This window comes from Staurois parvus, unplaced genomic scaffold, assembly GCF_062004578.1.
Source record: "Staurois parvus isolate SC_StPar_1 unplaced genomic scaffold, SC_StPar_1.0 ptg000009l, whole genome shotgun sequence".
NCBI classification, from domain to species: Eukaryota; Metazoa; Chordata; class Amphibia; order Anura; family Ranidae; genus Staurois; species Staurois parvus.
Window position 1 is genome coordinate 3,130,850 of NW_028317805.1, and position 24,383 is coordinate 3,155,232.

Below are 24,383 nucleotides of genomic sequence, written 5' to 3' on the forward strand. Positions count from 1 at the left end.
TGACCAGTCAGGATTCATAAGCGGTCGACAAACATCGGACCAAATTCGTCGGACTTTAGCCCTGCTGTCAGCAGTACAATCAAATTGGGACCAATCCTCAAGGAGGGAAATCCTATTGTTATCATTAGATATTCATAAAGTGTTTGACAGTCTATCTTGGGACTTCTTATTTCAGATGTTGGACAAGTTTGGATTTGGCCCTTATTTCACGATATTATTATGGGCCCTATATTCTAATCCATCAGCTCAAGTTTCCATTTACGGATATAAATCAGCCTCCCTTTCGATAGAGCAAGGAACTAGACAGGGATGTCCTCTTTCTCCGCTACTATTTGCTTTGGCAATGGAACCACTTGCAATTGCTATCCGCTCTGATCCCACCATCTCGGGCATCCGGTGCGGTCAATGGGACCATAAATGCACCCTATTTGCTGATGATGTCATTATGTATATATCTAATCCTCGAACTTCATTACCCGGTCTCCTCCACCTATTTCATCGTTTCTCTGAGGCCTCTGGTCTTGCGCTTAATTCCTCTAAAAGAATTGCCTTAAATATCTCGTTACCTGACTCGGAGGTCCATCACCTCCAGGACAATTTTGACTTCCAGTGGGCCTCTAGTTCTCTCCCCTATTTGGGGATTCACCTCACGAAATCTTTCTCAACGTTATATAAGACCAATTATCTCCCACTCTTCAAACGACTCAAATCTGACTTACTAGACTGGCATGATCTTCCACTTTCCTGGTTTGGTAGAATTAATTCTATTAAAATGACCTTTTAACCGAGACTATTGTATTATTTTAGGACGTTACCGATCATGGTTCCCAAACGGGAATTGTTATTATTGCAAGCAGCAGTCTTTAGAGTCATCTGGAGGGGAAAACGTCCTAGGGTTAACAGGTCAACCTTGTTTTCCCTAAAGGAGCATGGCGGTTTGGGACTTCCTAATCTCTTGGCCTATTTTCTAGCGGCTCAAATGGCACAGTTATCTTGCACTACGGCCAGGGGTTACGTCCCTCAGTGGGTTGGGATTGAGGCCTTATCTTGCCGTCCTTATGCTATTGGTGCTCTCATGTGGATTCCCAGTCGCTTGCGTCCTCCTATTCTGTGTCCTACGTTGTCCTATTCGTTAATAGTGTGGGATAGATGGCGAGCTCGCAAACCTTTCTTCTCTCCACATACCCCACTGGCTCCGGTATTTTGCAATCCCGAGTTTATTCCTGGCTTATCACCGTCGGTGTTAAAATGGTGGATGAATAAGGGTTTGCTGCATATCGGAGACTACCTGGATGGGCTTTGTCCTCGTTCTCTTCAGTGCTTTTTGACAAAGTATCAGATGCCCCCGGGGAATTGTTTCACTACTATCAACTTATCTTTTTTATCACTAGCAAACTCAAATTAATCTTAGAACCTTGCACACTCTCTCCTTTTAGAGGTCTCCTGTGGGGCAGCTGGGATGATGAGGGGTCGTTTGTCCATTCTCTGTGCTTCCCTTGTTGATCCACTCACTAAATTATCTTATATGACTCAATGGGAAGGGGATTTGAATAGCTCACTAGACCTGGATACTTGGCGGAAAGCGGCCCATACTTTAACAAAGATGTGGATTATTACGGTTCTTATCGAATCCAATTATAAAACGCTACTTTGTTGGTATCTGGTTCCTACACGCCTTGCTAAAATGTACCCTTCCATATCAGCTGGTTGCTTCCGACGCTGTGGACAAGAGGGCACTATGTTTCATATCTGGTGGAAATGTCCGGTAGTGAATAGGTTCTGGATCCGAATGTTTAATTTTATCTATTCAGTAACAGGAATTAATATTTGTAGATCACCGGAAGTGACCTTATTTCATTTGCTACCCGCTGATGTTCCCAAAAAATCGACTAAGTTAATTTTATACCTCTTACTGGCGGCACGCATTATCATAGCTAGAAGTTGGAGACAATCACTGATCCCGCTAGATGGGGTTAAACAAAAACCTAATTGGATAATGGTAAACGATAAACTTACAAGCATTGTCAATAATGATGTCTGTAGATTTGAGGTGACGTGGGAACCATGGATCAGTTATAAATCTATATCTTAAAAGTACTGCAGCTGACCCTCTCTCTCCTCTCCCCCTTTTGGTGTCCCCCCTTTTTTTTTTGTTCTGTGGGTTTTTTTTGTTGTTTTTGTTTTCTTTATTCTCAATTCCTTTTTTTCTTCTCCTGTATTGATTTGTATACTTTTGGGCATTTCTGTGGCATTGTCTATGTTCATTGATTGATGGAACGTTTGTTACATGGTGGAGATGGTGTTTTCTTTATATATCGCCAATGACTAATATTTTTTTTCCTGTGCTTATTTGTTCTATGAATATGATTGTGCACTCCATTGCACCATGTAGGTGGAAATTGTTGCTATTTTTTTGTATACCACTGTATACCAATTTTTCAATAAAAAAATTGAAGTATAAAATTGCTGTACATTACTACACTTAGAAGCGCCTTCTCACTTTCTTATGCTTATGACTTAAACCTGCAGGGGCAAATTTTTTTTTTTTATGGCAGTTTTTTACTGCTTTAAATGCAATTAGGTTGCTTCTCCAGATGCAGCGGATATAGTGAGTTATAATGTCATGTTTCATACCCTTTTCTACCCCCCAAAGATAACTGTTTTTTTTTTCTAATACCCAAAAAGTATGTGGACATTTTAAAGCAGCATATTAAAGCCTCATCATCCAACTAGGGTGTGTCTTTCATTTGTATGGACCTTTGGTATTTAGCTTATTGTTCTGCCTGTGGAACCAATGCTTGTTCTAGCAGCCTACAGGCGCTTGCTCAAGCCTACTCTGCAGCTCATCACCAAATTGGCTTACTGCTACACCTTGAATACCCTGAATAGCCCATGCTGTGAATATACCTGTACAGCAGATTAGTCACACACAGTTGAATGAACCAGCAGAGAGACACACTCCCTCCTGTTGTGTTTTTTTTTTTTTTGTAATGAGCAGGCAGTGCCAGGTTTTCTTATCAAAAAGCTCAACATTTCCTGCAAGCACCATGTCAATGAAGAACCCTGTATATTTGCACAATAAAGGTTTTATAAAAAATAAATCACTTTATTAACTTTTGAATAAAATGTTCAAAACTGTTCTCCACAATATATGCGAAAAATAATTTCAAGAACCTGTTGTTCCAGATGCTTATTCAGCACAAGTCTTGTAAGAGACAAGCTGTCGTATCTTCAAATGTGAGCTTTAATCAATGACTCACTGTTTATCTAGTTCTTAAAATCTGCTCATGCATCATTTTTAAATGGGAGGAAACTTTGTCGTGATCATACTCACCCTGCTTCTACGTTTAAGAGTTTTGTAATGTATTGAAAAGGTCTACATCTTACTGTGCACTGATCATAACTTTTTCTTGAAAAACACCAATATTCTTAGTAAAGAAGAGAGGCTAAAATAATTAATTGCCAACTGAAATGCTTTGTTAGATTCAGCACCTGTGAAACAAAAGTATTAGAATTCCTAACTTATTCTAAAGTGAAGCTGCCCATAGATGGATCAAAATTCAGCCAGTACAGCAGGGATCAGCCAAATTCGATCCACCTATAGCAATTCCTCTTAAACAGATGTTTTAGTGATCAACTTCTGTTGGATTTGGAAAACTTTTGTCAGTCAGCAGGCTGCAGCCACTGATCAGTGTATTTGGACACACTATCCGGATACAATAGCACAGCGGGTAGGATTCCTCCATCCTCCTCGCATGTGTAGATGGGGGAATCCATTAGTTTTTTATTTTCAGCCTGGCTGAAAAACATGAGCCATCCATAGCCAGCCTGACTCTATCATGAGAGCTCTATGGGGACTGCCATTGCACTCCTCCTTCTGAAATGCTAGATGCCTTGCTTTGTCTGACTTGAGTACTTTTCAGCCACAGACCCAGAACAAGCATGTTGTAAATGAGGGTTACAGAATAGGTTAGGAGCCATTGGCTCCTGCTGCTTTCAATCAAATCATATGATGAGGGATTGGGGGTGAGGCTGAACCCTGCTGTGTGTAGCTATGGATGCAGGCAGAGGGGCTTGGGAGTAAGCCCACACGAGTTCCCTCATAGGAATCAAATTTCTATGGGGGCACTCCCCAAAGAGGAAGAGCCAGTAGCGCTAATGGGGAACCCTAGAGGAGGAGGATCAGGGCAGCTCTATGGAACCATTGCACAGAGTGGGTATGTATAATATGTTTTTTTATTAAAAAAATCAAAAATACAGAATCACTTTAACTTTTCTTATTTGCTCCCTTTTTCATCTGTTAAAGATACAATTAAAATATTTTACTATATGTACTAGATAGGTGCTAATCCTACCAGAAATTCTCCCAAGACTCTGCAATATTATCTCAAACAAAGCTATCAGGAAGGGTGTTACGGCTATAGAAATTCTGTCTTCAATGTTATGGATAGGGGAGGTGTTCTATAGTGCCAACACTTATGAGTGTCTGCTCCTCCATAGATGCAGTACTGTGAGTGAGCATTGTTACCCCAGGGCAGAAATTGTGTTACTAGTAGGTTTACCAGGTACAAAATAAATGGAAAGAAACTGAAAAAAGAAAACTAATGCAGTGATCACATCTAAGAACTGGTAAGCTATATTCTGTAAAACACCAATAAACCTTTGGATAGAGAGAAAACAGGTGGCACACACACCTAGTGCATTATCCAAGGTTTATTGTAGGAGTGAAAGAATAATAAAAACATACTCACAGACGAAGCATGTATCTAAAAAGCATAGAAAAATGACAATGGCCACAACGGCAGGCAAGGTGTTCTACTGTCAGTGCGGTCAAATGGCTGACGCGTTTCGGGGACAAATCCCTTTCCTCAGAGCTGATGACCAACCTGTATGAAGGTCAAGTAGTAAATAACCATGGCTAGATGCCTTGGGAGCAAAGCTCCACCTCCTCTACTTGTTATAAGATGAGGGGTTGGAGGGGGTTATTTAAAGTGCAATCTTTTGTAGTTTTTATAAACGCATATACATACATATATACACATGCATATACACACATACAAAGATACATACATGCACTAAGAGACAAAGCATTGGTTATGTACTATTTGACCTCCATACAGGTTGGTCATCAGCTCTGAGGAAAGGGATTCGTCCCCGAAACGCGTCAGTATTTGACCGCACTGACAGTGAGAACACCTTGCCTGCCATTGTGGCCATTGTAATTTTTCTATGCTTTTTAGATACATGTTTCGTCTGTGAGTATGTTTTTTTTATTCTTTCACTCCTACAATAAACCTTGGATAATGCACTAAGTGTGTGCGCCACCTGTTTTCTCTCTATCCAGTGGCTGATTTCCCCGTCTGAGGAGGGCTGCACCCCTGAAGCATTTCCTTTGGTTGTCGCTGTCCTGGTACCCTTGGCTTCCCTTTTGGCTATGCATAGCCTGAGGCGCTGGAGAGTACATACGATAACCAATAAACCTTTGCTCTTAGATTTAGATACACTTTAATCACTTGCGTGTTTATCCATAAAACATGTACTGTTCATAGAGCTGGCCATACACTTACATATTTTTACCATGTGGCCTGCAGGCTGAACAAAAAAGTCTAACCGATTCTTCTATCCATGCTTCACAGCGCAGATGGATGAATCTACCACTGTAGCTAGTATATTTTTTCAGCTGTTCGTATTAGCTGCCAGAATACCCAACCATCAACTACATCTGACTGGATGCAGCTGCTGTTTGTCTAACAATTATTTGCCAGACTTCTTCCATTTTTCAATCATAGGTTATCAGCTGGGAAGCAGTCATCAGGGCCACCCACTGAGCAAATTTCAGCCAATTCATCAGGAAGGTATGGCCAGCTTAATACTTGATAACAGGTTTGAAAAACACTGCCCTACTGTAATCTGCTGTGAAATATGCTATAAAAATTAAATCTATATTGATTGAAGCCATGTTCCCTTACTGTTTGCCTGTACACTCTGTTGGTGTAAAGAAAAATACACAAAGTTATTGCTTGTGATTTATGGTAGTTTTTTAATTTAGTTTTAGATCAAATTTGCACAGAGAAACTCTGGTAGGCTGGTACAGTATGATGAATGTAAGTGGCGTATGCGCCCTCAAAACACACAGTTGCTCTTTTTACTAGTCACCATGTCATTTTACATGCCTAGTTGCCCGTTGCCATTCCTTCATATGCCACAGATCTGGATTCTTCCCAAAACTGGGATAAGCAAAAGCCTTTTGGAGTTGAAACTCATGAGATGATGCCAAGGATCGTGTCAGTGTAATCATTCAAGGAAATGGAGAAAGCAAGGTTTGTCCTGTAAACAGTGGCCATATTCACTGTGATAGAATGTAAACTGTGTCATTAGATGTCCTGTGGTACACCCAAACACGTGCTCAGCCTGGCTCATTATCAAAGTCACAAATAGCAAATGGAAAGTTTCTTGCTGTTGCTAGCGACTGGTATTAGCAGTATTTATATTGAGGCAATGTGCTGACCTCACAGTACTACTATATAATTAAATGAAATGTCTTCACTGTGTAAAGGACCTGTATACATATAATATTTCACAAACATCTTTTATAGAAGAACTTTGAATATCATTTACATCACTAGTTTTGTAAAATAATTTGTACTCTAATGGGAGGGCTGATACTTTGCTATATTCTATAGATTACCTGTGGAGTAATACCAAGGCATAATAATATAGTCAGCCGTATACAATCAGCCTTGCCCAGCCTCAAATGGATGAAAAAATAGGTTGTACTCAGTTAAACAGGAAACATTAAGAAGACAAACGTATGGGTACCTTTTTACATAATCAGATATCTAATCTTTCCTTACTTCTCGGTTACATCCTTGACCTCCACCCCTGCTACCTTCTCCCTTCTTCTCCATCCTTCCTATTTACTTCTTCTTTAATTTCTCCCTCCTAATCTACCTACTTATTAAGCTGCATCCCCTCCCCTCCTGCCCCTTCCATGGTAGTCAAAGTGTCCCCCCCTTGTTCCGTACTTCACACCTCTGGAACCCATACATCAACACTCATCTCAATCCATCTTTTCATAGTAATCCCTTGTAAAACCAAGTTTTAGTATTTACATTTCTTGTTCACCAAGACCAGGGGCGGACTGACAACTGGCAATAGGGGATCATGGGGCCCCTGTGTCCGTGCCCAAACTCAAAAAAGCCTATGAAAAAGGTACCAGGGGCATCTCATGAGGCCCCCTACTGACCAAGACGACATCTCCAGTGCTCAGAGACCTAGATCTGGAGCAGGTGGATAAATTGACCTCCGTAAACCACGTCCACCAAGTGATCAAAGGTTGTGCAGCCCTTAAGTAAGGCTGCAGAAGCCTGAACAAAACATGCAATGGCGCCCTCTGATTAGGCCCCTCCTACACGCTGATGGAACCATGTTATGAAAGCTGGTGGTGAACAAGAAGTGCAAATAAGAACAAAAGAGCGCACCAACCTTGCACATTACCTTATTTTAATAAAATCTTTGTATTGCTGAGGTAATGTGCAAGGTTGGTGCGCTCTTTATATAAATAATAATTGTGGTAACACACTCATGCGGACATTGATAAGACCAGTCCATTAGGCCTCAACCAGAAGACAGTATCTTCTCTCCAGCCAGTGATACTGATCAGTTCCCACCTGTCCCAGCACTAGACTATAGAGTTAAATGAGGTTAACAGTGCAGAATGCTACATGTCTTCCACCCATTCTCCAGCACAGCCCACTTGTCATGCTCCAACCCATAGGCATGGAAAGCTGTGCTATTCTCTTGCAAGGTCTTGCATCCTCCGTGGTCCAGGTTCTGTCCATAGAAAAGCTCTGTACTGCAGTGGTCCCAAGATAGGGACCCACCACTGAGAAGAACACAGCTAGGCACACAGGCCACTACTATTCCCATCCCGGACTGGCTGCTTTTCCTTCTATACCACAGTATTACATGAATTTGTTCATCACTTTTACTCATTTACACTCCTTCCTCTTTTTAAATACAGTACACTGCAAAGGCACACATGAACTCATCTTCAATAAGGGACCAGATCAGACATTGCAGAATAAGAGCGTTTACTTGGGTACCATTCATGAAATCAGTTCATGAATGTTATTAGTTTCACATCAAAGATGCCTTCCACACACTCCTTAGTTACTGCAAATGACTTATCAGTTAATGGTTACAATAAAATACAAAAGGAATTCCACTGAAGTAGAATATTGGACATGAGCATGGATTGTAGTAATGGTATTGGCTATGACAATGATATTGGCATTGACTGACTGTGGTATTGGATGTGACAATGGTGCACGTATCTTTGGCTCAAACACTTCCCATGCATTTTGTTGCCTATATACGCTCATAACGGAAGTGATCTTACCTCTGGCTGTTGTAGCACTGCTCATATTTAACCCCACTGTTGGCACACCTATATATGCAATGACTACAATCAGGGTTGATGTTAGAAACCATGGGGCCCCATACAGCCAACCTGACAGGGCCCCTCTTCCTAAAAAAACACAGTTTACTATACTACAGTTATGAATGAACACAGTGAGTGATCAGTTCCGATCACTCATTGTGTTCATTCAGGAAAGGAAGGGCCGGTAAATTTGACATGAAGGATCCTATTGTGTTCCTGCAGTTGCCAGTGGAATGGAGAGGAGGGAAGCACTTTGGGGGCACACAGGGGTGCCTGGGCAGCAGGGAGAAACATATGTTGCAGAGGGAGGGTGGTGGATGCGGCAGGGAGCAGTTACTGGAGTCGATCCCCTGTATGGCTTTCTCTTCAGCAGTTAAAAGCCAGGGGGAGGGAGAGAAGAAGAAGCCAGCTTTCAGCTGCTAAGAGGAAACTATACAGGGGATCTGTTCTAGTAAATGCCCACCTGCCCTGCTGTGGAGATCACCCTTCCTGGCCACATCCAATTCACCTAGCTGCCTGGGCCCCATACAGGAGGACCACTGGTACCCCCTTATCCACGGCCCTGACTACAATAGCATCTGCCAACAAGAAGCACATCGCATTACATCATACCCACTCATTATACAGCCAAAATTCAATATTTTCTGAGATGCCTTTCCTCGAAAACTGCTTTTGCTGGCTAGAAGAATTGGGTCACAATTTCCCTTGTGTTCAGACAGGGATTTTTTTTCACTGGTAAATTTTCAAAAATCTTTTCACTTTGAAGATTTTCTTTCTTGTCCCCCCTTCTCACACTTCGTATCAAACTTTGTAATTAGTTCTGTCTATATGATGGACTCTAAATCTGATCATACAATATTGTTATGATCCGCCAGGTGGTGCCTCAGGCTGCCAACTGACAGACCTACTCAGAGCGTGGGGTCTAAGCCCGGGCTGTGCTTTCACCAGAGCCCCTGATGGTGGGGATGGACTTGAAACAGTCCCGGGCCAGGTCACGACCTCCGAGCAGGCCCGCCAGTGGCTGAGGAGACCCTTGGGGACAGGTACCGGGAGAGCCAGATATGAAGAGGATGGCGGCCCCAGCAGGGTAGTAACGGATCGTGGGCCCATGAGGGTAAGCGGGGTACAGAATCGGTAGGCGAGAGTAGTCGGGTCACATGCAGGGTCAGCAGGGAAGTCAATCCGTAGAATGGTCAGGGCAATCCGGGTCAAACGCAGGAGCAGGCAGAATAGTCAGGACAATCCGGGTCAAACGCAGGAGCAGGCAGAGTAGTCAGGACAATCCGGGTCAAACGCAGGAGCAGGCAGAATAGTCAGGGTCAATCAGGGTCACAAGATAGGTGCAGGAACTCAGGATCACAGGAAGACCTTGCGGCAATCTGTGACAGTGCAGGGCATCTTTAAATAGTGCGCCCTGCACTGTCATTGGCCGGCTAGGACGCGCCCCCGGCTGTCATTGGACGCCTGAGGCGCGCCCGCGGCTCCTACTGCGCATGCGCGGCGTCCTGTCAGCCGCGGCTCGCCGGGACCTAGTGCCTGTGTCCCGGCGCGATCCGCCGCCACTGCGCATGCGCGAGGGACGGAGCCGCGATCGCGGACCATGGAGCCGTGGTCCCTGACAAATATGATTGTACAGTCTAGAGTACTTTAGATCTTCTGGTGACTGTATAGCACAAGAAACTTTTGTATTGGTGTTATTAAGACTTGGATGGAGTCTTTTCAAATAGAATGTAACATGTCTGAGCCAGGGGCGGACTGACAACTCATGGGGCCCCCGGGCAACAGGGGATTATGGGGCCCCTGTGTCCTTGCCCAAACTCAAAAAAGCCTATGAAAAAGGTACCTGGGGCATCTCATGGGGCCCCCTACTGATCCCGGGCCCTTGGGGAGTGCCCGAGTTTCCAAATGGTCAGTCCGCCCCTGGTCTGAGTAGCTTACCAGAACATAACCTTTGGCAATAGAAACCTCATGTATGGAAAGTTATTTTAAAAATATTATATTGGTCTAGAATGGTGCCCTTCCTTGGTTTTTAAAATGATCCTAACATCCAAAAGCATCAAATATGTATAATGAGAAAGTTGGCCTCTTAATTATGGATTTTCTGACAAGCTGTTCCTTTGGCATCTATCCCTTAAAAATCAGGTCAATCTCTTTTAGCAGACAAGAGGATCTTTGTATTCTAAAACTTTCTTATTTCTTATGCATAGAGTGTCCAGAGACCTCCGACTGGAACAACGCATCAGACAGCATATCCAAGCCATGCAGGAGAGGAAGAGAAACCCCAAGCATTCCATACCGGATGAGATGGAGGCAGCCAGGAAGCAATTAGAGATGGTAAGTTACTTTTAATTTTACCAGAACGGGTGACGCAACTTACTGGAATGTACTGTACATTTACTAATAACTGTGTAAAGGAAATGAAACAGCTAATATATTGCCGATTATCATGGATAAATGGGCAACTTTACCCAGATTCCTAGTTTTTGTTGGAGTTGGGCTGTGTTTGATACCCCGCTGAGATTTTACTGTTGTTTGTTCACATACCCACTAAACTGTTCTCCAATGCTCATGGGTTTGCAATGGCATTCTGACAGGAGGAGAGAGCATAGTTTCAAAGAGGTAACTTAATCAGTGTGCTGCTTCTCTTCTCACTGTCCAGTCACAGTCTGGGGGAGGGACAAGACCTTTATGTGTTACTGAACTGCAGAAGAGAAAAAAATCGCGCCACCTTTCCTGTTAGGCCTTTGCTATGTGACAAAACTGTTTAACTATCAAGATTGAATGGACTGAAAACACAAATCTGTGGGCAGGTAAAACCGTTCTCATATATGTATTTTATCTGTGTATTTAGCTGTTTGCCTGGAGTTCAGCTTTAAGGTAGATCTAACATCTACACATTTAACTACACATTTTTAACTACACATGTAACCCCTGCTACCCAAACTTCTTACATGCTAATAACATTTTTCGTTCTGACTTCCAGGCTTTTCCAATCATTGCTTCTAGAATTTGGAAAGTTAGGGGCATCGTGGCTGGTAGTGGTAAAAAAAAAAAAGTAGACTTAAGTGACGGGTAACTCAGGAAAATAAACCATCATCTATTCTAAACTATCTGGCCAATACCTATTTTATTAGCTTCATCTGCTTGTAATAGTCCTGCCATGAATGGTACTGACAGGATCATTTACATTTAGTTGGCTTTTTTAGCTGTAGCGCTATACCCAGAGGTGCCACTGAATTGTATTGTAATTTCTCTGCACACCTGAAAATGACACACCTCACTCACCCAGCATTTACTGACACACCTTGAGTTATTTCAAAGGTCTATTCAAAAAGAAGAGAGGATTAGCAAGTGTACTTATTCAATAAGACAATAACATGATTCTGAGATATATAGTTAAACACCTTTCTGAATAACCGTAATTAACAAAACGGAACTGCATTTACCTAGCAACCGTATATAAAGATAGTACTCACTTTCTATAACAGTCCCAGTTTTATCCCACTGGCCGGTGATTGATGAAAAAGAAAACCATTGTCTGGCAAAGTTGGAACCCTTGAAGAAAGCACAACAGTTCTCAGCAGACAACAGATTAACCACTTTCCCTTCTGAGGATTTACCCCCCTACCTGACCAGGCCATTTTTTTGAATTATGGCGCTGCGTTACTTTAACTGATAATTGTGCGGTCATGCAATGCTGCACCCAAATTAACAAATAAATTTATGTCCTTTTTTTCCCCACGAATTGATCTTTCTTTCGGTGGTATTTGATCGCCTATGCGTTTTTTAAATTTTTTTGCGCTATAAAAAAAAAGACCGACAATTTTGAGAAAAAAATTTAGGGCAAAATTTATTCTGCTATATATCCCAATACGTGTAAATTAATTAGTTTATGTGAAAGTTATGAGGTTTACAAATTGCGGTATAGATACTGGAATTTTTTTTTAAATTTTTACTAGTAATGGCAGTGATCATTGAACTATAGCGGCACTGTGGCAGGCATTCTGACACTGGAGGGAACTGACTTGGCGTCACTGACATCCCCAGTGACACCAATACAGTGATCAGTGCTAAATAAAAGCATTGACACTGTACTAAGGGCACTGGGGAGGAAGGGGTTAACATGAGGGGCGATCAAAGGCTTAACTGTGTGCTGGGAGTGTTTTACTAGGGGGCTGTGTCTGTGCTTCACCGTAAGCTCACTGCTTTAGATGGCTGTGCTGTGCACAGCCATCCAAAGCAGTGTGCCCGAGCTGACAGGGAGGAGAACTGTTAGTAAACAAAACAGTTCTCCTCCCCATCGAAGATCGTCGAAAATCACCGGGTGCCAGCGAGTAATCACAGGCTATGAAAGCTGCGCGCGCCCCCTACCCAGAAATGCAAAATCACATATATACATATATGTGATTTTGCGCACCCGTGCCACCCTGTAGCAGTATATCTGCCAGGGGAGGACTGACCATTTGGAAACTCGGGCACTGCTCGAGGGCCCGGGGTCAGTAGGGGGCCCCATGAGATGCCCCTGGTACCTTTTTTCATAGGCTTTTTTGAGTTTGGGCAAGGACACAGGGGCCCCATGATCCCCTATTGCCCGGGGGCCCCATGAGTTGTCAGGACATCAGGAAAGTAAGTATTTGATAGGAAATTTTCCGTTTTCCTGACAGACTCCATGGCAGCATACGTATGGGAAATAACTAGCCATACACACACGGGTGGGCAGTTACTCAAACAAAGACTTTAATTTGCCCCATTAACTGACAAGACATTCAAACCAAGCTTAACAGAGGATAAGGAAGAAGGCTGTACACAGTAATGAGACATAAAAGTGTTGACTGAGGACCATGAGGCCGCCCTGCAGATTATCTAAGGGGTGACATGCCGGGAAGCCTCCCAGGATGTAGCCACACGTCTGGCTGAGTGTGCAGTCGCTGGTTACGGAGGCGCCAAGCCCTTAGCTCTGTAGGCGATTTGGATTGCCTGGACAATCCAGGCTGCAATTGACCTAAGAGAATTGGCCTGGTCTCCTTTGCTCTTCACATGGAAAAGGATGAATAGACAGTCTGACCTACAGAAGGATGCTGTGACCTGCAAGTACAGCTTTAACCACTTGCCCTCCTGAGGATTTACCCCCCTTCCTGACCAGGCCATTTTTTGCATTATGGCGCTGTGTTACTTAACCTGGCAATTGCACGCTCATGCAACACTGCACCCAAATGAAATTTACGTCCTTTTTTTTCCCATGAATTGAGCTTTCTTTTGGTGGTATTTGATATTTGGTGTATATTTGGTATTTGGTGTATTTTATATTTTTTACGCTATAAAAAAAAGAGCTACAATTTTGAGAAATAAACTATATTTTGGACTTTTTGCTATTAAACATATCCAGTAAAAAAAAATTTAAAAGTAAGATTTTGGCATAAATTTAGGCCAAAATGTATTCTGCTACATGTCTTTGCAAAAAAGAATCCCAATAAGTGTAAATTAATTGGTTTATGTGAAAGTTAGTGTTTACAAATGGCGGTATATATACTGGGATTTTTTTTTTTTTTTGCCAGTAATTGCAGCAATCAGCAACTAATAGCAGGACTGCGATGGACATTCTGACACTGGGGGGAACTGACTTGGTGTCACTGACATCCCCAGTGTAAGCAAACAGTTCTCCTCCCTGTTGGAGATCCTTGGTAATTACCGGGTACTGTTGAGTAATCATTGGCTGGGACCTGGTGATTGATAGCTGTGGCTGTAAATAGCGGCGCGGGTAGGGCACGCGCACGCCTCGTGCACGCCCCCTGCCAGGAGATGCAAAATTACGTATATATGCATGATTTTGCACACCCGCACCGCCCTGCAGCAGTATTTTTGCTATAGGGCAGTCGGGGAACGGTTAACGTCTCACCCACATCCAGGGGGGTGAACGTCATTGACTCAAGAGGCTCTAAACATTTAGAATTAGAACCTAGCATAGGAATGAGGACCACTCAATCCAGGAAGAATGTAAAATATGGTTCTTTGAAGCTAAGATTCATGATTTCAGAGACTCTATTTGCTTCTGCTCTGAGCCTCCAAAGAAACCTGAAATTGACAGGGACCTGTGCGAAACCTCCACTGATCTGTCAGAGCATCCACCCTGAAGGCCTGGGGACAGCGATTCCTGGTGTACTACATCTCCAGTTTGCTGTTGCAAGGGGAGTCAAATAGGTCAACTTCTGGACTGATCCCAAGGGTCAGTATCCACTTGAAGACTTCTATGTTGAGAGACCACTCATTGTTGTCTAATTGAACCCTGGATAGGGATTTCTGGATGTATACTGCCGATATATTGGACAGGTTTCTCTGAGCCCAAGTCATGATGGGCTCTATTTCCCACAAGATGGACAGGCTATGGGTCCTGCCCTGTCTTCTTATGTAGGACACTGCTGTCGTATCAGGAGGACTGACTTCCCCTGTGCTAGGTGCTGAAAGGCCCATAGAGCACAGAATGCCGCTCGCAATTCCAGGACATTCAGCCCCAACCTGTGGGAGGGAAAACTCCATCTGCCCTGAGCTATCTCTGACTCGCAGAGAGTGCCCCATCTGGAGTTGCTGGCATCCATTGTGATTGTGACCCTGAAGATGTGGGCAATCCAGTGGCAACTGGAAGGGACACATTCTCTACTGTGCCCACTTCACCATCAACGCTGCGGACACCATGGTGCCAATGATTTTCAGGCATTGGAGGGCCCAAAGATGTGAGGACAGGGCAGGTAGTATTCAGCTCCGGATCACTGGAATCTTCTCCAAGGGCAGGGAGATGGTGATCATGTCGAAATGAGCCCCGAGTAATATTTAAGACTGCGTGGGCTCCAGCTGGCTCTTCTCCGTGTTCAACAACCACCCAAACTTGAGGGGTCAAGATGACATGAGCCCTGTGCTGTAGCAGCTGTTCTCTGTCCTGGGATAGTAGGAGCAGGTAGTCTAGGGAATGGTTCAGGTGAATGCCTCTGGTTCTGATCAGGGCCACAAACGCCAACAAGACTTTTGAAAACACACAATGCGATGTGGAGAGCCCAAAGGGAAGACATACGAACTGGAGATGCTGTTGGTCCACAGCAAACTGGAGGAACCTCTGAAAATCTTTTGCAATGGGCACATGAAAGTAGGCATCCTTCAGATCTATAGACAGGAGAAAGTTGCCTGGTTGAATTGCTTGTTGAATTGTGAACAGCGTCTTCATCTTGAAATTTTGAGTTCCTGATAAAGGAGTTTAGATGGGTAAGATCTATGACAGGCCTCCAAGCCCCGTTTCTTTTCTGGACCACAAAAAGGAGCGAATACATGCCCTGAAATTCTTTGCCCTCTGGAAGTGGCACAACAGCACCCTGTGCCAGTAGAGAGTCCATGTAGGACAGTAGGATTTGTCTCCTTTTTCCAGAATGTTGAAGGGCCTTAGGGATGAACTTGAGATGAGAAGGGCTCTTGAACGCCCAAGCATGTCCTAAAGATACAGTGCTGAAGTCCCGGATTAAAGTCTCCCAGACATGCCGATAATGGTGAAGGCATGCCCTCACCTGGCCTGCCTGAGAGGGTCCAATTGCAAAAGGAGTTTGTAGCCTCATGACCTCCAGAGGTCAAGCCCTTGAAGGACTCTTTAAAAGATGACCGACTTCTCCAGCTTCTCTTGAATTCACAGCCTGGCTTTTAGAGGCGTCCCTCTTTCCGAGCATTGACTTCTGGACTGAGCCCTCTTCTGGCCTAGTAGACACCGATCCTGCGGCAGGAAACCGGACCGTCCAGACTATAGTGCTGTCCAGTCTGTTCCAAACAAGAAGGAACCCTCAATAGGAATTTTGCATCATGCCTGCTTAGAGGCCAGATCGGTCAAAAAGGCCAAAGCCACAATGCACATTTGGCTGTAACTGAGGACAGCATAACCAAAGCCAGCAGACGGGTAAGGTCGATTGAGGCCTCCCCCAGAAAGGCAGATGGCAATGGCTGCTCCCGCATGGCTGAATTCCTGACCACCTCTTCCAGAACTTCTCTGAGAGCAGCATCCACGTCATACGACCAAACTTCTATAGATTTGAATAAGGCCGCTAGGGCAAGCACTGGCTTGCAAGCCATCCCTGCCAGAGTGTAGATTCGTTTGAGATCAGAATTGATTCTCCTTTCCAGGTTGTCCTTAAAGGACATTGAATCCTTGAGAGGGAGGGTAACATGCTTAGCTAGTCTCATCAAGGCTGCATTCACCAGAGGGGCTGATTCTAAATATTTGAAGTCTTCTGATTTGAATGGATAGAACTTGGTTGACTTTTTCAGCAAGGAGGTCCTCCTATTGACATTGCTCCACTCCTCAGTGAAAATTTCCCCAAGTTCCTATAAGAACAGAAAGTTTGGATGGTATGTTTTTAGATGCTTTAATACTTTTAGGAGGAGACTCCACAGCTTGTTCCCACTTCAGGGCCTCTTTAACTGCCTTAAGGGTGAGACCGAGGCCCACACATGGATCCTCACCTTCTGCCTCACTGTCTGAATCTCCAGCTGACAGGTGACTAGGCTGAGAATGTTCCACTCCCTCTTGGGGGTCTTTGGGAAGGGAGCACACCCCGACCAATGGGCTGCGGGAACGACTAGTTCCTATTTCTTTCAGGGACTTTTGACCCACCCGCCTAACCAAAGCCTCTACCTGTTGGTTGGCACTTTCTCTCTCGCCGGTCACAAAACAGGAGTCACATAATGACTTGTCCTCAGGAACCTGAGTTTCGCACCCCCAGCACATTTTCCTACCGGAGTGGCGCGAGTGTCGCTTGACGTGATGCCTGGAGGAGGAACGAAGACTTCTCCTAGGATGCCTGGAGCTGGAAGGAGACCTTTGGTGTCTGGATCTAGAGGAAGAGTGATGGTTTCAAGACCTGGAAGCACTTCCGTCATCCCGTATAATAATAAGTATGTATATAAAAAAACATTAAATTAAAGTTCTTGCCTGCCCCAACACATTGATATAGAAGGAAAGGCAAAAGCTGTAATTTAATTGTTGAGCCATGCCACGAAGGATTACTGTCTCCTCCCACAAAAAATTAGAAAATATTTCCCTCTCTGCCCCAGCACCAGCTGCTGACCTGATGGGGCATGGGGAACTTTTATTTAATTGCCAGGTGTCAAGGCCCATGGGATTACTGTGCATGTGCCCAAAGGTACTTTCTGCTCCTGGGCCCCCTTGCCTCATTTTCACCTGATCATAGCAAATTGCATAGTTCGCTTGGCCCTAATATACACTATATTGCAAAAGTTTTGGGACGCCTGCCTTTACATGCACATGAACTTTAATGGCATCCCAATCTTATTCCATAGGATTCAATATTGAGTTGGCTTAACCTTTGCAGCTATAACAGCTTCAACTCTTGTGGGAAGGCTGTCCACAAGGTTTAGGAGTGTGTCTATGGGAATGTTTGACCATTCTTCCAGAAGCGCATTTGTGAGGTCAGGTACTGATGTTGGACGAGAAGCCCTGGCTTGCAGTCTCTGCTCTACTTCATCCCAAAGGTGTTCTGTCGGGTTGAGGTTGGGACTCTATGCAGGCCACTCCAGTTCCTCCACCCCAAACTTGCTCATCCATGTCTTTATGGACCTTGCTTTGTGCACTGGTGCACAGTCATGTTGGAACAGTAAGGGGCCATCCTCTAACTGTTCCCACAAAGTTGGGAGCATGAAATTGTCCAAAATGTCTTGGTATGCTGACACCTTAAGTGTTCCCTTCACTGGAACTAAGGGGTCAAGCCCAACCCCTGAAAAACAACTGTACACCATAATTCCCTGTCAACCAAACTTTATACATGGCACAATGTCTCCTGACAACCGCCAAACCCAGACACATCCATCAGATTGCCAGACAGAGAAGTGTGATTCATCACTCCAGAGAACATGTCTCCACTGCTGTAGAGTCCAGTGGAGGCCTGCTTTACACCACTGCGTCCGACGCTTTGCATTGCACTTGCTGATGTAAGGCTTAGATGCAGCTGCTCAGCCATGGAAAGCCATTCCATGAAGCTCTTTACGCAATGTTGTTGTGCAAATCTGAAGGACACAAAGAATTTGGAGGTCTTTAGCTATTGACTCTGCAGGCAGTTGGCATCTTCTGTACACTACAACTACATGTGCTGAACCCGCTCTGTCGTTTTACGTGGCCTGCCACTTTGTGGCGGAATTGCTGTTGTTTCCAGTTGCTTCCAGTTTGCAATAATACCACTAACAATTGACCGTGGAATATTTATTAGCAAAGAAATTTCACAGATGGACTTATTGCACAGATTGCAACATATCACAGTACCACGCTTGAATACACTGAACTCCTGAGAGTGACCCATTCTTTCACAAATGTTTGTAGAAGCAGTCTGCATGCCTAGGTACTTGATTTTAAACACCTGTGGCCATGGAGGTGATTTCAACACCTGAATCCAATGATTTGAAGGGGTGTCCCAAAACTTTTGGCAATATAGTGTATATGTATTTATAAATTTATTAGTCCTGCATATATAAAACCAGGGAGAGTGGGTGCTGAGAAATGTCTGATCTAGCGCTGCATGCTTGCTGTTGGTGGCCAAAAAGTGTGGGTTGATCTGCAACCACCTACTCTTAAAGTGGAATTCCAGATTCCTAACACCTATGCTATCTAACCTGTATAGTACCCTGCTTTAGTCAGGCTAAATTTGGTTTAATAACAATCTATTTTCTAGGTCTGGCCAGATTTCCCTAAACTTGGTGGTTGATTGTTTCTGTCTTTCTTTGGAAGAAGCTTTCAGAGATAGAGTAGGAGGGTCAGCAACTGAAGTTATGAATATTTATCTGACCTCAGACAATCCCTGGGAGGGGGCACCTAGAAGGTGGCTGGGGAGAAGATAAGTGTTTGGGAGGCCTGTTCAGCAGGACTATTCTCCTGGGGCTACTGCCCCTGGGAGGCAGCCGTGTACTGAAGAGCTGTTGTTAAGCCTCAGCATGTGCTGGTTGAGGGCCTGGAATAACCTGGACTGAAGGATATTTGCTAAAGGGCATTATCTGTGGAAGCTGGGTTGGAGATTGTCTTTTTCTCTTGCTGAAGAATGTTGCATGGAAGCTGGGTGGCTGACAGCTGTCCTTGGACATTGTGAGTAGGACCTTGATCAGAGATTGCTGTGAAGACTGGAGCTGCTCTAACACAGTCTCAGATTAGAAGCCTGCCCCCTCTATCTCCAGTAAAAGCTGCTTCTAAAGGATTTGTGCTTGAGAATCTCTCCTTCTGTACCCGTTTTGTGTTTTGGAGTATGATGTACCCTCATCCTTCTCTCCTGTTTTAAGCATTGCAATAAATCTACAAAAAGACATCCCCTAGAGTGACTTTGTATGGTTGGTGTGCTTGCAACTGGTGTCTGAGCCTGGCAGCCTCCAAACAAGTAGAGGGAGACTTGGGTGAGCGCTGCACCTGTGTAAGAAAGAGATAAATACTAAACTATTTTCAGGCCATGGTAGTCCATTTGATCTCTCCTGTGTCAGCTACAGGGGAGAGGGAAACGGTAAGGAGAGAGTGCTCCGACAGTAGCTATTAATGCCTGGGAGTGGTGACATCACCCATAGACTTCAGTGGTCCATCCGTTGCTGAAGCTTCCTCCTCTTCCTTGAAGACATGCTGCCTAAAAATAAGTAAGTATAAAAATCTTTCTTACACAGGTTAGTTAGCATACGTGTTAGGAAGGGGGGAAGGGATGGTTTTAGGGCTAGTTAGGGGGAAGCTGAAATAATGGCAATCTGAAAATATTAATGCAGATGATTTTCTGTTTGCAGACTCGATAAATGAGGGCCAATGGCAGTATTTATCGTATAAGCAAGTAACACTATAAGGAATGCTGCCACAGTACTTCACTGCTGTGACAGCCCTCTGTTGCTGGTTGTGCTAGGGGCCAGTGTGGTGTGCGATTCAGCGCATCACACCTCTCCTTTTTTTTTTTTTTTTTTTGTTATTTGAAATATACAAAACATTCATTTCATTCATGGCTACCTACATGAGTGTGATGTGGCATCTACTCAAGGCCTTTTAGGACTCTTTATACTCATAGCCACTAATCTGATTTTAATGAGAATCTATATTGGTTTTGTTCATTTTTTTCTCTTTTATTGTTAGGCCAAACAAAAAGTTAAAAACATTTGTCAGCCTGTTCAAAAAAACCCTTCTGTTTTATTGACCTCAATAGCTCAAGTGTGAATGAACAGATAGCTTGATAATTCAAAGCAGTAATTCATTTCAGTCCAAAGTCTCATTCACTCAAAGCAGTGTCTCAAGATTGACTTAAAACAGACGTTTGCTGTGGTATCTCCTTGGAAAACCCATGGGGCTCTGTGAATTTTTTATCATATATTAAATGTTTATTTGTAAAACAAATGTTGTTTGCATACAGTTCAGAGTGAGGCCAGCTGTGGGCATTCTCCTCTCTTGTGACGTAGTACCACATAACTAAGCATTTCATTTACCAACAAGTGATTTTCTGATATTCAAAAATGACTACAATGTAGGTTTCATAGATTTCAACTAGAGCAATTAGAGCACTAATGCACTGGGCATCCTATCACATGACTGTAATGTATTATTCATGCTAACTGGGAATTTACAGTAGTTTCTTTGTATGACTTTCGTTTTATTGCTACACATCAGATGCAAATGAGACTATAGCTTGTCCTAACTAGATTACTGTAATGTTTTGTGTCAGTAGTAGAGTATTGTACTATGTAAGCTATTGATTATTGCAGAATGTTGAAATTTAAAGTGATTCAAAAGTCCAGGTTTTTTTTTTTAATCTTAGAGCATTCTGTGCATTAAAATAGAACCAAAGGCAAAACTTTTTTTTTTTCATTGTGGATAAAGTAAGGGAGGGTTATAACCCCTGTCAGATTTTTTTTTTGCCATCTGTGTCCCATTGGGTAGATTTCCCTTCACTTCCTGCCCCATAGCCAAAACATGAAGTGAAAGGAAATTCCTCAATTAAGGGAATCCAAACTAGTGTCCCCATTGGAAGATTTCCTCTCTTACTATTCTGGTGACAACCCAAAATATGGGGTTTTCATTTACTTTTACTTTCACTTTAGATGATAATGGTAAACAGGACAGTGCTGTCCCCACCAGCAGCCCCGCTCTACTTTCTTCCTGCATTCACAGGAAAATAAAATGCATTTTGTTCTAAGGGTTGTAAAATTATAACTGATAATTTGAGTTTTTTTCCAAAAACATTTATTACAGCTTCCATAATACAGCACTTGTAGAGCATGTTGGACTTCCAAATAAGAAAGCTCAGCACTAGTCATGTACTTCTTGAGTGCTTTGCAGATCTGGACAATGGAGGGAGTGGTATTCATTTAGCTCTGCTTAAGTAAAATCTAATATCCTGCTGTTCAGGTCATGATACAAAATGTTCAATGCCTAGGTGGCTACCTTTTGCCTCTCCCCTGCTACATGCTGGTTGGAAGCTGTAGATATGAAGTAACTTTGTGTTAGATATGAAATAACTTTTGAAATTATTTAAAACTGGCAAAAGTTTTATTTCTGAGTTCTCAAAATAAAATGTATCTTAAAAACAGAAAATAGATATACACGTTTATTCAGGCCTGTGGGATTAATTGATGTGTCTGTATTATAATTGCTAAGGATATTGTTTCTACCTTTGACATGTTTTGAACCTTGCTATAAATCCCTTTGGAAAAAGGCTAGAAAAATAATATATTTATTACTGATTATTTTGTGTATTACCTGGTTCAAGTGAAAAAGATATGCCTCTGGAAAAAAAATGCTTTACCACCTTAACAGTAATTTCCCTTTGGGAATTGATAAAGTATTCTAAATCTGAAGTAGAAATTTCTCAACAAACACCTCACCAAAAGGAAAACCTCAAAACATCCGTGCAATGGCAAATTAAAATAGGACTTTATTTTTTTTTTTTAGAGTTGAAGCAACAAGTTATATATGTTGAAGGCTGAAATGTTTTGTGTTAATTTATAACTATATGTGTTAATGTATAATTACAGGAAACTCTATGTTGGGATCTTTTTGCTATGTAAATGATTCACAGCTGTGTGTGTGTGTGTATGTGTGTGTGTATATATATATATATATATATATATATATATATATATATATATATATGAATAAAAAATGTTTCTAATAAAGAGGTAAATATATGTATTCTTATTTAATACAGGGGTTGGACAAAATAATGGAAACACCAGGTGAAAGAACAAAATTGTTACCTGATATAGTATTGGACTTCTTTTGGCATCCAAGACGTCCTGATTTCTCCTGGGAATGAACAAATATAATTCTTGGATGGTGGATAATATAATCTGATACCACTCTTCATGCAAAAATCAGAGGCGAAAAATGAGCCTGAACTTTATTCTCCAAAATTGACCAAAGTGGCTTTTTTGATATTCAGGTCTGGTGACTGCTGCGCCCAGGGAAGGTGCAAGACTTCATCTGCACACTCATCAAACCATGATTTGACAACACGAGCTGTGTGAATCGGAGCATTATTGTCTTGGTAAATGCCGCTGTCTGTGAGAATAAATGTCTACACCATGGGTGCACATGATTGGCCAAGATTTGTACATAGTCGCAGGCAGGGACTCTACCTTTCAGGCCTGCAGAATACCAAGATATGGCTGCCCAAAGCATGATTACGCCACCACCATGCTTTACCATTGGCACAATACAGTCCTGGTCGTAAGCTTGGGACGGTGTTTGCCACATGTAAACATGTCATCGGACCATATTACAGTCTTTCATTGATTGGTAGTCCACAATTTATGGGTGTTGCACCACTCTCTCCTCCTCTGAGCATTAATATCTCTCATTAGTGGTTTGACAATTGCAGCTCACATGTGAATGCTTTGCTTATGGAGTTCCCTCTGCACAAATTTTGTGGATGCAGGCTTTGGATGACTGAGATTGAGCTCTGCAGTCACTTTTGCAGCAGTTGTTTTCTTATTCCGGGTCACAGTCCTGCACAGTGTCCTTTTATCTCTTTTGGTCAGTTGACCTTAAAGACCACATTTACTGTATGTTTATCAGATGCAGTGACATATTTACCAGGAGGCATATAATGCTTTTGTCTTGGACAGAAATTTTCAGGTGTGCAGCGGGGGGTTGCTGATATTGGTGAGTAGCACGGGGGTGAATTATGCTGCTGATGGGGGGGGGGGTCGCCAAATTCTTGTGTTGCCTAGGGCAGCACAAGAAATGAATACACCACTGATTAGATGTAATTTTCCCAGAAATAGTATATGCCATCAGAACTTTTGATACTCTACCTCGTGACACAGCAAATAAATTGGCAACTTCAGACACAGAGGCACCAGCTAAGCGGACACCAACAATTTGCCCTCTTTGAAGCTCAGTAAGCTCTGACATGACTTCATATTGCTAGCAGCGCATGCATTGAATGATGAAACTGATGCTTCCCACCTGTTAGATAAGTGTCTCATTACACAGAGTAACCAAAAGAATGGTATATCACTTCCCCCTTTAACGCGAAACATGTTGTCACTTTCATACATGTAAATCATATAGTTATTCTATATTTTTGTCCAACCCCTGTATATCTGGAATCAGCTTTTAATTATTAATAACATAATGCATGTACTGGAATCATGCAATTTTGCCTGTGATTTCAGAATCACAGCAAAATGTGTGACGTGCTTACAGTGCCATTATATCTTAATGGCTCCCCAAACACAGTGTGATTTTGCCAGTATTGTCTTGCGAAAAAAACAGGAAGGTTGCTGAAATACATGCAATGCCAAACACGCCTGGCTCAGGGTCAAAATTTGGTACATGAACGTCTTTGGTGCATTTTTGAATCCCAGATGGAAGCCCACTCAACATGAATGTTGGCGCCACAAAAATGTGGCATAAAATTGCGAGGCTGCAGCATCACTCAGCTGTGAACAG

General features: G+C 43.0%; 1 long non-coding RNA gene across 1 annotated transcript in view; it reads left to right on the forward strand.

Annotated features, from left to right (window-relative positions):
- Positions 1–23,020, forward strand: part of LOC149474224 (uncharacterized) — a 60,041-nt gene extending 37,021 nt beyond the window's left edge. The window contains exons 3-4 of the long non-coding RNA XR_016311649.1: positions 10,651–10,777; positions 22,636–23,020. This is a non-coding gene — a long non-coding RNA (uncharacterized LOC149474224). The remainder of the gene's footprint in view (positions 1–10,650; positions 10,778–22,635) is intronic.
- The last annotated feature ends 1,363 nt before the right edge of the window (positions 23,021–24,383 follow it).